The sequence below is a fragment of the Schistocerca gregaria genome, chromosome 4, assembly GCF_023897955.1.
Source record: "Schistocerca gregaria isolate iqSchGreg1 chromosome 4, iqSchGreg1.2, whole genome shotgun sequence".
NCBI classification, from domain to species: Eukaryota; Metazoa; Arthropoda; class Insecta; order Orthoptera; family Acrididae; genus Schistocerca; species Schistocerca gregaria.
Genome location: NC_064923.1, coordinates 707,804,815 through 707,818,458, shown reverse-complemented (window position 1 = coordinate 707,818,458; position 13,644 = coordinate 707,804,815). Strand labels below are relative to the sequence as shown.

Sequence of the window (13,644 nt, the reverse complement as noted above, 5' to 3'; positions counted from 1 at the left end):
GACGCTAAATAACGAAAAGTGTGAGATGATCCACATGAGTTCCAAAAGAAATCCGTTGGAATTCGATTACTCGATAAATAGTACAATTCTCAAGGCTGTCAATTCAACTAAGTACCTGGGTGTTAAAATTACAAACAACTTCAGTTGGAAGGACCACATAGATAATATTGTCGGGAAGGCGAGCCAAAGGTTGCGTTTCATTGGCAGGACACTTAGAAGATGCAACAAGTCCACTAAAGAGACAGCTTACACTACACTCGTTCGTCCTCTGTTAGAATATTGCTGCGCGGTGTGGGATCCTTACCAGGTGGGATTGACGGAGGACATCGAGAGGGTGCAAAGAAGGGCAGCTCGTTTTGTATTATCGCGTTATAGGGGAGAGAGTGTGGCAGATATGATACACGAGTTGGGATGGAAGTCATTACAGCATAGACGTTTTTCGTCGCGGCGAGACCTTTTTACGAAATTTCAGTCACCAACTTTCTCTTCCGAATGCGAAAATATTTTGTTGAGCCCAACCTACATAGGTAGGAATGATCATCAAAATAAAATAAGAGAAATCAGAGCTCGAACAGAAAGGTTTAGGTGTTCGTTTTTCCCGCTCGCTGTTCGGGAGTGGAATAGTAGAGAGATAGTATGATTGTGGTTCGATGAACCCTCTGCCAAGCACTTAAATGTGAATTGCAGAGTAGTCATGTAGATGTAGATAAAAAAATATGTAAGGATGTATAGACGAATGAAGCCCTATTGAGCTGTTAAAATTCTTACACTTGTGATTTAGTTCTCATGTTTGCATTTAGAACTGAGGCGCCGTATCTGTATTACTGAATTCTGTTTCTAGTTTCCTGTTAACGAATTGTTCTTTTTCATTTAATTATAAAATTTATTTGTTAGTTGTACAGTAAAGCTTCCTTGTTATGTATCAACAGAAAAAGTAGTCATTTGGAGATTGCAAAACTGCCCGAAACCAGTAAACTGCGCAATGATTCTTTTGTGGAACATTGACAGGAGGCACTTTTTTCTTTCTTTTTTTTGTACATCCAGAGAGTTCGTAAAAATGAACAAAATTGTAAGGAAAGTACTTTGCATTAAATTTGTATCAATAAAATACGTGGAAAATATGGTATTAAATTCATGATTGTGTTTTAACCTGACTCTTCGCACCTCCCGTTGCGTCGCAGAGGGAAGAGCCATGTGAGAGAATTTTGAAATAGAGTATAACTTAATTAGAGTGTGTGCGCCTCGAATTAGACTCTGCGGGAAGCACAAACAACGTCTCGCTGATGACTCATCGCTTTACCGCAGTATTAATGAACAGCTGTCCGCACTCCCCCTAAGTTTCCAAGTTTGCGTTCTAAATTGTTGTGGTCAGTAACAGATGAAGCTGTCTCCCGGCTGCTAAAAGTTGAAGAGTAGATGTGGAAGTACCGCACTTCATTTAGAGTCTGTCTCACGGTGTGCCTACGTTTTGCGCCGTCCAACGACATGAAAAAGGTGCATGTGTAGTAATTCCATATTTGAAGTAATGCGAAAAAAGTCAGGAACAGCTATGTAGCTGATAGTGGTAATGACCAACTAGAAGTCAAATATTTAATTTGGTCCTCTAACACCTGTGCTTTATTTTTTCGAAGGAATGTTATATCTTTTCTCGTATGCTCTCCACCCATGAGCTGTAGTCAAGCAATGTCACAATGACAAGACGGACATGGTTAACCGCTTGCTTATGGACCCTGGCTGCAGATTATTCTCAGAAGCCCACTTCTCATTTAAGTGCAGTTAGTTGGTCTAAGGATTTGGGGCCCCTCAGGGTACCTGTACAGTGTTGAAATGCGTACTATGACCTAATAAAAGAAGACTGATGAAGAACAGTATCTTCCAGCACGGCAGAGATCTTATACGTTGGCTCATACTGAAGGGCGCAGGGCAAAGATGAGACTTTCTCCTCTATTGGTGTACATCTTAGAAGGAGTGAAGGTAATAAAAGAATGTTTCAAAAGAGGGATTAAAATCCAGGTCGAAAGGACATTAGTAAAAGTATTTGCTGGTGATTCAGCTGTGAAAATAAGAAAGATTTACGGAATATGTTGAATGAGCTGCCTGGTGTGTGCAAAATAAGGACTGAGAGCTAACCGAAGAACGCCGAAAGCATTGAGAAGGAACAGCATAAACGAGATTAGCGACAACTGAACATCAAAATTGCGGTCTACTAGCATTCGAAGTGAAAGAATTCTTCTACTTTGGAAACAAAATAACACATGACGAACGAAGGAAGGAGGACATAAAAAAACAACCAGCAAGGCAAAGAGGACATTGCTAACCAAAAGAAGCCTGCTAATGTCAAACGTAAGCTTTAATTTGATGATGAAATTTCTGATAATGTCCTGGAGCACAGCAGCGAATGGACGTGAATCACGGACTGTGGAAAAAGCCTGGAAATAAGAGAATCTAAATGTTTAAGGTGTGATGCAACAGAAGAGCGCGGAAAATTAAGTGGATTAACAAGACAATAATTGAGGAGGTTGTTCGCAGAATTTGCGAGGTAAGACGTGTATGGAAAACGATAACTACAAGAAAAGACAGGATTATGAGACATGTGTTAAGACAACAAGGAAAACTACCATGGTTTTAGAAGACAGAGCATAAATTATAGGGAAAGACAGAGATTCAGACATAGGGAACAAATAATTGAGTATTTAAGGTAAAAATACTACTCTGAGATGAAGAGGGTAACACAATACAGGGAATCATAGTGGGCCAAATTGAACTAGTCAGAAGACTGACAACTCACAAAGAGAAAAATACAGAATTTAATAATTTTTGTGCTTCAGAACTATCGGCCATAGCCTTATTTGAAACAAACGAGATGAATATATTGCTACCAGTTCCACATGCATTCCCCACTGAAGGTGCCTGCGGAGTATCTACCTGACTCTATATCTGATAAATTGCTCATCACTGCCTTTTAAGGGTTTCACAAATATAACCTTGACAGGCAAATCTGGAGAACAAAAGCTCATTTAGAATATACGTAACTCTTTCGCGAAACAGACGTATAATGAAGAAATAATGGTGACATCACTACGTCTGAATACAGCCTCACAAACAGGGGCTTTAGAAAAGTTGTTCTGCAATTATGCTCTATTAGCTACATGCAAAAGTTCTTCATGCATAAACGAGTAGAAAACCAAAAGTCTTCAGTGTTATGAAATCAGTGTGAAGAATTCGAAAAATCTTGTAATTTAGTACATTATCCTAATTAAGTATTAGTGTTTTGATACAGCCTGGAACTCTGTAGTTGAATGAGTTCTACTGTGACAATGCACTCTTCAGACTCGAGAAATCTGAACCGCACATTATTTTAAGCAAATGAAATTTGTCGTGACTTTGAGCCGGAAACACTGCGCCAGACGGGAACTCGAAAACAGAAGCTTACTTTGGGTTAAATTTTAAGTACCGCTGTATCGTCAACAGCCGTGTGGGACTCGTTACAATATAGAGATGGACAGAAAAAAGTACTTTTTCGTAAAAAATAGAAATGCTAATTATTGAAACTATTATGTGACTTTGTGCTTAATAGGTGTGCAGTTAAATTGTCAACGTTATAATCGTTTGCCCTATCTGGGACACTGTTAAGCATGACAATAGTAGCTTCTAAACATAAGGCATTCGAATAAACAGTAATGATTTATAATAATAACAATATTCAATATATTAAAAAGGAGAAGATTGTTTGCTAAGAGTAGTGGTGGTGATCTCGGTTGGTTGCTTACCTTTCGCGTTTGTACTGTATGTGACGAGATGCAAGTCTGCACAAGTAGTTCCGTTGCGCGTGTCAGCTGCGGGTGCCGGGACGGGAATGACCACAAGTCCGTACAGCCAGGCACAAGTCAAGCTGCGGGAGGGGGGAGGGGGGAGAGGGGGATGTGAGGGGGCGGTGCTGTGATAATGCGCTTGCCCGAGGCCAGACGTAAAAAGCTGACAGCCCCGCAGCCCTGCCAGACGGTCCGCGACCGTCGCAGGGTGGGTTTAGCTTCGTGGGGTCGGCGCCTTCCCAATGGAATAGTACTGGCCCGCGGCGGCGCTGCATTTCCGCTGATAAGACTCAGCGCTCGCAGAGGAAGATCGGTGCCTCTTGTGGTCCCGCTTCCTGTTCTGCGAAAGGGCGCACATCTCAGAGCTCGGTGTACACTCACGATGTTTACCGTGTCCGGCGCTCGGTTTCGTTTCGTGTGCCTTAGTAGTGAGTATGACAAATGACTGTTCCTGGTGGAACCCTGTCAAAAACTAAGTTGCTTCCTTTGTGACGTATTTGGTCCTGAAATTCTTGTTCAGAAATTTTCTCGATTTCTATTGTCATTTGTTGAGGTACTGATATTACTTTGTAATGAACATTCTGTCAGTGACACAATATCCAATCTCAATGCACTCTTACAGTGTACCAAAGTGTATTTGAGTGTGAACATAGGGCTGCTTCATTCTGTGTGCATTTTGTTTCTATAACACAAAATAAGAAGAATATAATAATTCCAATCCCAAAGAAAGCAGGTGCTGACAGATGTGAAAATTACCGAACTATCAGTTTAATAAGCCACGGCTGCAAAATACTAACGCGAATTCTTTACAGACGAATGGAAAAACTGGTAGATGCAGACCTCGGGGAGGATCAGTTTGGATTCCGTCGAAATGTTGGAACACGTGAGGCAATACTGACCTTACGACTTATCTTAGAAGAAAGATTAAGAAAAGGCAAACCTACGTTTCTAGCATTTGTAGACTTAGAGAAAGCTTTTGACAATGTTGACTGGAATACTCTTTTTCAAATTCTAAAGGTGGCAGGGGTAAAATACAGGGAGCGAAAGGCTATTTACAATTTGTACAGAAACCAGATGGCAGTAATAAAGAGTCGAGGGGCATGAAAGGGAAGCAGTGGTTGGGAAAGGAGTGAGACAGGGTTGTAGCCTCTCCCCGATGTTATTCAATCTGTATATTGAGCAAGCAGTAAAGGAAACAAAAGAAAAATTTGGAGTAGGTATTAAAATTCATGGAGACGAAGTAAAAACTTTGAGGTTCGCCGATGACATTGTAATTCTGTCAGAGACGGCAAAGGACTTGGAAGAGCAGTTGAACGGAATGGACAGTGTCTTGAAAGGAGGATATAAGATGAACATTAACAAAAGCAAAACGAGGATAATGGAATGTAGTCAAATTAAATCGGGTGATGCTGAGGGAATTAGATTAGGAAATGAGACACTTAAAGTAGTAAAGGAGTTTTGCTATTTAGGAAGTAAAATAACTGATGATGGTCGAAGTAGAGAGGATATAAAATGTAGACTGGCAATGGCAAGGAAAGCATTTCTGAAGAAGAGAAATTTGTTAACATCGAATATAGATTTATGTATCAGGAAGTCATTTCTGAAAGTATTTGTTTGGAGTGTAGCCATGTATGGAAGTGAAACATGGACGATAACTAGTTTGGACAAGAAGAGAATAGAAGCTTTCGAAATGTGGTGCTACAGAAGAATACTGAAGATAAGGTGGATAGATCACGTAACTAATGAGGAGGTATTGAATAGGATTGGGGAGAAGAGAAGTTTGTGGCACAACTTGACTAGAAGAAGGGATCGGTTGGTAGGACATGTTTTGAGGCATCAAGGGATCACAAATTTAGCATTGGAGGGCAGCGTGGAGGGTAAAAATCGTAGAGGGAGACCGAGAGATGAGTACACTAAGCAGATTCAGAAGGATGTAGGTTGCAGTAGGTACTGGGAGATAAAGCAGCTTGCACAGGATAGAGTAGCATGGAGAGCTGCATCAAACCAGTCTCAGGACTGAAGACAACAACAACAACAACAACAACACGAAAACAGGGAATGTTTCTGCTTACAAATGTAGGGCCTTAGAGAAAATCTCACTGATGGTGTTTTTGAAAATAAAAGGCCGATCAGGAAATGATGTTAATTTATTTCACATACATCCGTTGCACAAAAGACAATGACATAACCCCCATTTAATTACCTTTGATAATTTAGAAACGAGTCTCACCTCGAAATAAGTACTCTCTTGCCTACGCTATACTTTAAATCCCGCGTTACACGACGAGGCAACGAGTGACCTATCGTGTAGTATGTAAGCTGTATTTGGATTGCATACCTGGTCTATAAACTAGCGAAGAGGCTTGTCCTATTTTAGAAGTGTCTTTTCGTGTACTAGTCGGTGCTTGCTTTGACTGTTATGCAATGTATTTAATTATTATTAATGTGCTGACATCTTCATTGATTACGTGATATATTTTGTTCCCATAGAATGAAAAATAATATTCAGAAAGACTCTAAGAAATGTATAGAATCTTGATTAGGCGTATGTCCATAGGCGGTTGCATCCCTGATTACATCTTGATGAAAACTGCTTGGGCATAATGGCCATAGAGACTTGGGTTTTCCTATCGAATAGGTGCATTTTATGACTGAGAAGCAGCCCATAATCACTAAAGATGGAGCAAAAAGCAACATTCGTCAAAGTTTTCAACAACAAGAAGCGCTTGGACTAGGCTGCGGATGTCACTTCGACTGTTCTGGTAGCAACATAGAGCGACATAAGGGATGGGAGGGATGAGGTCGAACACCCATTTTTCAGAGAACTCCAGTAGAATACCAGATATGGGCACTATCAGATGATAGGCGCTTTCCATTGCTTGTTTATTACGCTACAAGTTTGTTGATGCCACCAGACAGTGCTAAATTGCACCATAGGTAGGCAGTCTGTCCCATTCAGAACTATAGCACACCACCTTGCGCAATAACAGTAAGATCTGCGTTGTGTGCATCTTTTAGTTTCCTTCCATTCACAGCCAACTGACGTTTGATTCGTTGGTGCTATTCTGAGGTGGTGTCATACACGCTCCTTATATTGAGGCCAATAGTTTTCGATGACGTACTTGGCGTTTTATTTGATTTCGAACGACGGGTGCACTTCAGAAGACGTCTGTGAGTATACAATCAGGCATTCCTTGAGAGTCATCATACCGCCAGAACAGGTGGATTTATTGTGCTGGATGCCACTGCAAACGATTTACTGTCCCTTAGTATCGATCCTTAAACACGAAAGTACAGAGCTATTCCAAAGTAACTCAATGACATTACGTGCTTCCTCAACTGGAGCAGCGCCATAATCCTTTTACTCAGTAGGCCATTTGCGTTCATACAGCGTGATGAGTCAGACTTATCCATAGATAACTTTTCGAGCAAATATTAGTATCAAGAGGAAACTGGGGCTTCGGGTGTCGTTTTTTTGGCGAGATATTTTCTCAGAAGCATATCACAAGTCTTCATGATTCCATTCTCGACTTTTACACTCTCATGGCGATACATCGTATGGTCCTCATCGTTAAATCGTAACTCTTTGTGTCATAGACGTTGTTTAAGTTCATTGCTATGTTAGTCTCTGTCTGTATCCTTTTCGACTGTTACATCATGTACTGAAGCACGCCAGTTGTTTTTCCCAACTGAATAGTAGACGTTCTTTAACAAACAGAAGGTAAATAAAATATAACAAATTAAGTCATCAATTACTGGTCAGGACCGGGGAGAGATCAGATGTAAATAACAGTCAAATGTTGCCACGGAAGTGCTGAAGTGAAGTGAATGAATAATATGCCTTGGTAAGGAAGGCTACACTGGAAGAGAGTAAGATACTAGTACAAAGGAATGAAGAAGCACAGCGTGACTGAGAATGTCACATTAAAAAATTCGGCATACGGATTCCTCCGTGTTCCCGATCCAATTCACAATACGTTTATTTCCTGTTGTTGAAAATACACAAAATACATTGCGCCTCAGCTGTAGAGAAATGAACGACTCAAGAATATTCGTGGACTAGGAGCTTCTGCAAAATATTACAGGGCAACTTTACTGGCAAGTTACCTGACAAAGCTGGTCATCATGACGTCTATGAACAGTGGTTCCTATGACTCATCTAACAAAAAAAGTACTTGGAAAAGTTCAGTATAAATGAAGGAGTATCACAGTTTCAGGGAGGACAGAGGAGAAATTAACGAGTTCAGTGACATGAATCACAAAATTGTTGCGGCTCCTGAGCGGGGAAAAAAATACTTCAGGAAATTATTTACCTTCTTATGAGACATTTAAATGATGATAGTCCAAATCTGTCACTTAATCTTTTTTCCAAGGACCAATGTTCATCAGTAACAAACCTAAAAAAGATTTATAAGTTCAATATTCCCAAGCTCGTCCGAAGGGGATTATGATATGTGGTGATCGCACTGAAATTAAACGTATGAAGTCAAAGTATTTTATTGATGATAAATCAAGCCATATTTTGTGCAGTCTCCTGACAGTTTGTCAGGGGCAAAAATAAATGCCTGTAATCCTTCTTGTCATTATATGATGTAACTATCGTTTCATTTACATCGGACGGAACTTATAGCTTTGCCTGCGAATTAGACTCGTACTGAACGTGATTGCTTCTTCCAGATGATACGAGTGTTACTGCATACACCAAACAATGTTTGGCACTTTGTGATCAGATTAGATTATCAACAGGTAATATTTTTGTTCAGCGTTCTCTTATGTGAAGGCGTCGGCGAAAGAAAATACTATCTCTCAATTTAACAAGGATTAGCTCTGGGTACAAGGAATTCTAAATTTACCTCTGGAAATAACTGTCAACTATATAAATTGGTTTGTATTATTGTATTTATGATCTTGTATTTGAATTAAACAAATGTGTAACATTGCAATAACTCAAAACTACGCTTGCATGGGTTAGCACTTTCTTCTGCCGAAGCCTTCATATTACAGCTTGATTAAAGCAGTCAAAATCGGCGACGGTAGATTACCCAGTTTTACTTCGATCACATTTGCACACCAATGTCGGAGAGTTCTGCATTTTCAAAGCATTCCTGCCCTGAACGTATGTATGACAAACACGAGCACAGCCAGAACCAGTTGCAGCAGATTAGCTGATCCTACCGACCGGTCAGTGAAATCATCCTTTGGTCGTCCATAAGTATGTTTCTATTGAAGAAACATCTTTTTCGTTCTACCTCCAACAACTACGTCTAATTTTGTATTAAGGAGGAGGCAGTATGTAAAACGTTAATAACCTATAGCTATGAAAAGTAAGTCAGTGTAATACGAAGAAGAGTTAACAGTTGCATCAAAACGCACAAGATTGTGTTAGCAGCTCACACTGTCCATCTCGGCTGTGCGATCCACGCCATGTTACGTAACTATCGTCGTTGTCCCACCTTTTTTTCCTTCTCCTGTTCAGGGCCTCAGAATCCACTCATTACACTACAAAAATTGCTACATTATATGCTATAGCAAATACTGAGCGTTTTGAAAGTGACACATAAGATCTCGTAGACATCAGTTTCATTACTATGACTGTCTCCGGTCCTTCCAAATCTCCGCAACATTGTATCATTCCAAATATTATCTTTGGTCTACCAACTGACATAAAATGGAATATTTCATAGACTGCAAAGTAATAATTATGAGTTAACCAGCAAAGGTATCGTTACAAAACCGTACAATTAGAAGAAAAACACCTTGCTGGTAGCAGAGTCGTTCCATGCAACGTGATTTATGTTTCAAGTATTTGTGCTAAATCGCTCCAATCAAATCCACAAATCCGTGATATATGCGAGGCAACTATGTGTGTACAGCATCAGTTCAGGGACAAGGCATTTCACAATCAGATCATGATTTAAAAGGAAAGCTGTTAGTAAGTTGTAGTAAGTAACGAGGAGGGCACTTTTCAGTATCGTATTAAGATTCTCAACTTTTTTAATGTAGTTGGCTGCGATATTATCTTAAAAAATAAGATGAAGTGTGCAGGTAGCTTTCAACTTCACTTTTATCACTTCGCCGTAATTATGTTTCAGAATGTTGTTCACTGTCTACGAATCATGATACTTGATTTTACGAAAATTGAGGGACTCTTAACAGAAAGACGATGGACATTAGTGAAACTGTCGAAATTGCTTGCTTGCCTGATAATCTAACCATGGAAAGATACTGATAGAATATTGTGGCTGAAGAAAGAGGAATGAGAATAGGTAGGTACCGATTAGGAAATGTGTAATAAATGAGAGACTTAGTGGATAATATTGTGGCAAGGAAAAATATGGATAGCAAGTTAGTATTGGAGTGTGGAGAGATGGAGTCTGGAAGGCTGGGCCAGAGGGGTCTTACTTTGTAACTCTGAGGACCTGACATTGTGATACACATACACGCTGGCAACGACATCATAGTGCCTTCATGTTGTATTACGAACAATATATTTGAATTCGCAGTGGTATACCTCTAGCAAAGGAATAAGAAAACAAAGTAAAGTTGTCATCAACCGAAAGGTTGATTCGAACACTACAGTTCTTTGCTAGGCGTGTTACCAATGGAGATGGTAGCCCAGTGTGTTTCTCCGATCTTTGAGATGACTTTCTCAGTCAGTTATAAAGGGAGTTAAACGAGTTTAAGGTGCATTACGAAAAATTAAAACGCTGAAGTAAACGGGTCGATGCAGATAACATTGGTGACCGCGGAACTGTGAGCCATCAAGAGACGCGTTCAGAGGGCCTTATTGTTAAGGCGACTACTGGCGATAAACACTCGTAGACCTCTTTGTCATCACAGAATGTTTAGTTCTGTGAAATTTTCCACTCAGATAGCTATGGTGCCAGACAGCAACTGAAATTTCAGCTGCCCTCTGCCAGGAAGTTCAGTCTGCCCTACTGCGTTAAACATCTAGCGCCTAGAGGTCGCAGCAATTCGCGACTATTAGCGAGCTATTCTCACCGACAGAAGGCTCGGCGCCTGAGGCCAGTGTCGTCCGTTATAGGAGCATTTCACAATCCTTATCATTCACTTTCACTACAGGCTATGGATCCGTGCAAAAAATCTCAATAGTGTCGAATCAGCGTTTGCAATAGAGATACTGGTACCATGTAATGCCAAGTGCGGTCTACAGTAATGTCAAAAAAAAATGGTTCAAATGGTTCTGAGCACTATGGGAATCAACTGCTGTGGTCATTAGTCCCCTAGAACTTAGAACTACTTAAACCTAACTAACCTAAGTACATCACACACATCCATGCCCGAGGCAGGATTCGAACCTGCGACCGTAGCAGTCGCACGGTTCCGGACTGCGCGCCTAGAACCGCGAGACCACCGCGGTACAGTGATGTCAGCCGCTTTATAACACAGGGAGGTTCTCAGTCGGAAATAACATTGTTATTACTTCGACGCCTTAAACTAGTAATTGTTAATCTACTATTAGGAAGACAGTTCGATTCTCGATTAAGTTTATTAATTCAGGTGGAAAACGTTAGATGAAGTGTAGCTAGGAACAGATACGGAAAAGTTACGTGCCCATATTCATTGCTGAACAACAACCAGAAAGAAACTACTCAGGCAGGGGGAATGCTGCTTTAGGAGTACCCTAATTGGCAATTATCCATCGGTGACTTGTTACTTGATGGTTACAACAGATCATAAATTCATGCGTCATAAGGCTTCCGCATTTGACCTTGGCAGAATTGACGTCAATTAGAAGCTTTCCACTGAATTGCGCAAATCACAAAACGCAATACATAGGCTCTGACCCCACAGAGCAACTGTACTTCGCTTACACGGTCTAAAAACGACGGCCATCAACGGGACGGCAGACTAAGTCATCAGAAGCATAGAAACATAGATCTACAACCTCGTTTGCGTAGCAAAGTCTGCACAATCGATGATCAGATAAAAATATTGGAAGCTGATTACGTTAGCAGTTATTTTATTGCTACATCAGTAAAGAATCATCCCCCTGCAACAATAAATGCGTTACCAAGGTCTGCACATAACTGCCTACTGAAAACCAGGTTCAAGATGCACCGCTGGTTACAGGCACAAAACATACCATTTTCATCCAGATGAAGCCGTACATCTGAAAGTAGCACTCCGTTAGTGAAGCCTTCAATGTTTATATATCACGCTAACGTAAGTCATTACCATAGATATCGCCACTGCATGTACGTGTTTATTCTAAAAGGTACCGCACAGTGTGTGGAAGAGGGTGTATGGTGCTTGAGAATCATCCTGCACTTCCAATTTCCTACTCTTTTATTCATTGGTAGTGAGCAGGAAGAAATATTATAGGTGTTCCTCAGTATACGACCCGATTCCTCTAAATTTTCCTTCGTTATCGTTAGCAAGATGCGTATCACAGGAAGTAATATGTTTATGGACTTGTATTTGAACGTGTGATCTCAGAACATGGAGAGAAAGTCTGTATGCAGTTAACAGCAAGTTCTTGTAGTGCCTGCCAATGGAGGTGGAAGAGAATTTCTGTGACTCTTTGGCGCAGACTTAAAAGCCCATGACGAATCGTACGGCTCTTCTCCGGATCTACTTCACCTAGTCCGTTAATATGTAAGCGACCCATACCGATGAATAATACTCAGTTCTAGGAGATCTAGCTTTTTGTAAGCGTCTTCTTGGAGGAATTACGCTTTAGGACCTTGCAGTAAATTTATGAGACATTTGTCTTCTTCAAGTCTAGATTTTGTTCTAGATGCATCACTCGGAACAGATATTCCCATATCTTTGGCTGTTGTGACAGGTCGAAGTGACTGAAATGAAATTAGGTACTTTCGCCTATTTATGCGCACCAAGCACAAGTCATTTTCAAGTCTTCAAGATTTTCGTATCCATTTTCTAAACACGTGATACTGTACGATACTGCATCGTTTGGGAACAACCACTGGAACTAAAAATGTGTTGTGAAAGTTTTTTTTTTTTTTTTTTTTTTTTTTTTTTGTATGTTGAAACGATCTTGTCTCCATACCTTGAGGTACGCCGAACACTGACAGTGCCTGATAGGAACTCTTCACTCCAATAGTATATTCTTCGGGTATTTCGCATACACCTGTATTGTTTGCTAGGAGACGCTCCGAAACTATAGCGAAGGCTTTCTGGAAGGCAGGATACATGGTGTCGACTTTCCTGAGAAAAAAATCGCAATAATTATTTGCAATTTGCTGTCTTACTGATTTTTACGGCCTAAAGAGCAACTCAGATACAACTCTGATTACTATTAGTGCAGTGTTTGCTTTTTTTATTTACCGAAACGCAGAAAGCATAGCATGACGTTTTGTTGCTGGAGAAGATAGGGCAGAGGAAAGCTACCACAGCATATTTCCTGGAACGTGCATGCAGCAAATAAGTGCGAAACGCCCACTCGTCTTGCACACGTCCCTCTGCAGTACCGCGAACTGGTCTCGGGAGCAAATTGCGTAATGTTACTGCAGAGAAGTCCTCCCAGCCATAATTGTATCTTAAGCGGTTCTTATTCTTTCGCTACTCTGCATTTTGTGCTAACTATTATAATTTCTACGTCTGTCATAGCCGTTGCTGTCTGAACAATTTTTCTGTCTTATAAACGCAGCGGTAATTTAAAACCAGCTAAACATATTTTCTTTAAATGAGTGTACTTGTTATTTCCAACCAATTATTGCTCTGCAGTAAAACATACAACAATCGCAGCGCAAATTCAAAATCAAAAGTTGTGTAAAAAATTATTTTCTCGTATACGAAGGAGCCTGTGACGAACAATTTCAATAACTGTCTTGGCCGGTGGGGATTA

General features: G+C 40.5%; 1 protein-coding gene across 3 annotated transcripts in view; it reads right to left on the bottom strand.

Annotated features, from left to right (window-relative positions):
• Window positions 1-13,644, bottom strand: part of LOC126266686 (proton-coupled amino acid transporter-like protein CG1139) — a 139,135-nt gene that overhangs the window by 70,872 nt on the left and 54,619 nt on the right. The window contains exon 1 of one of the 3 annotated variants that reach the window (XM_049971115.1): window positions 3,771-3,884. The exons of the other annotated variants lie outside the window; for them this stretch is intronic. The gene's annotated coding sequence lies outside the window, so the exon portion shown is untranslated. Of the gene's footprint in view, window positions 1-3,770; window positions 3,885-13,644 lie in introns of those variants that run through there. 3 annotated transcript variants of the gene reach the window in all.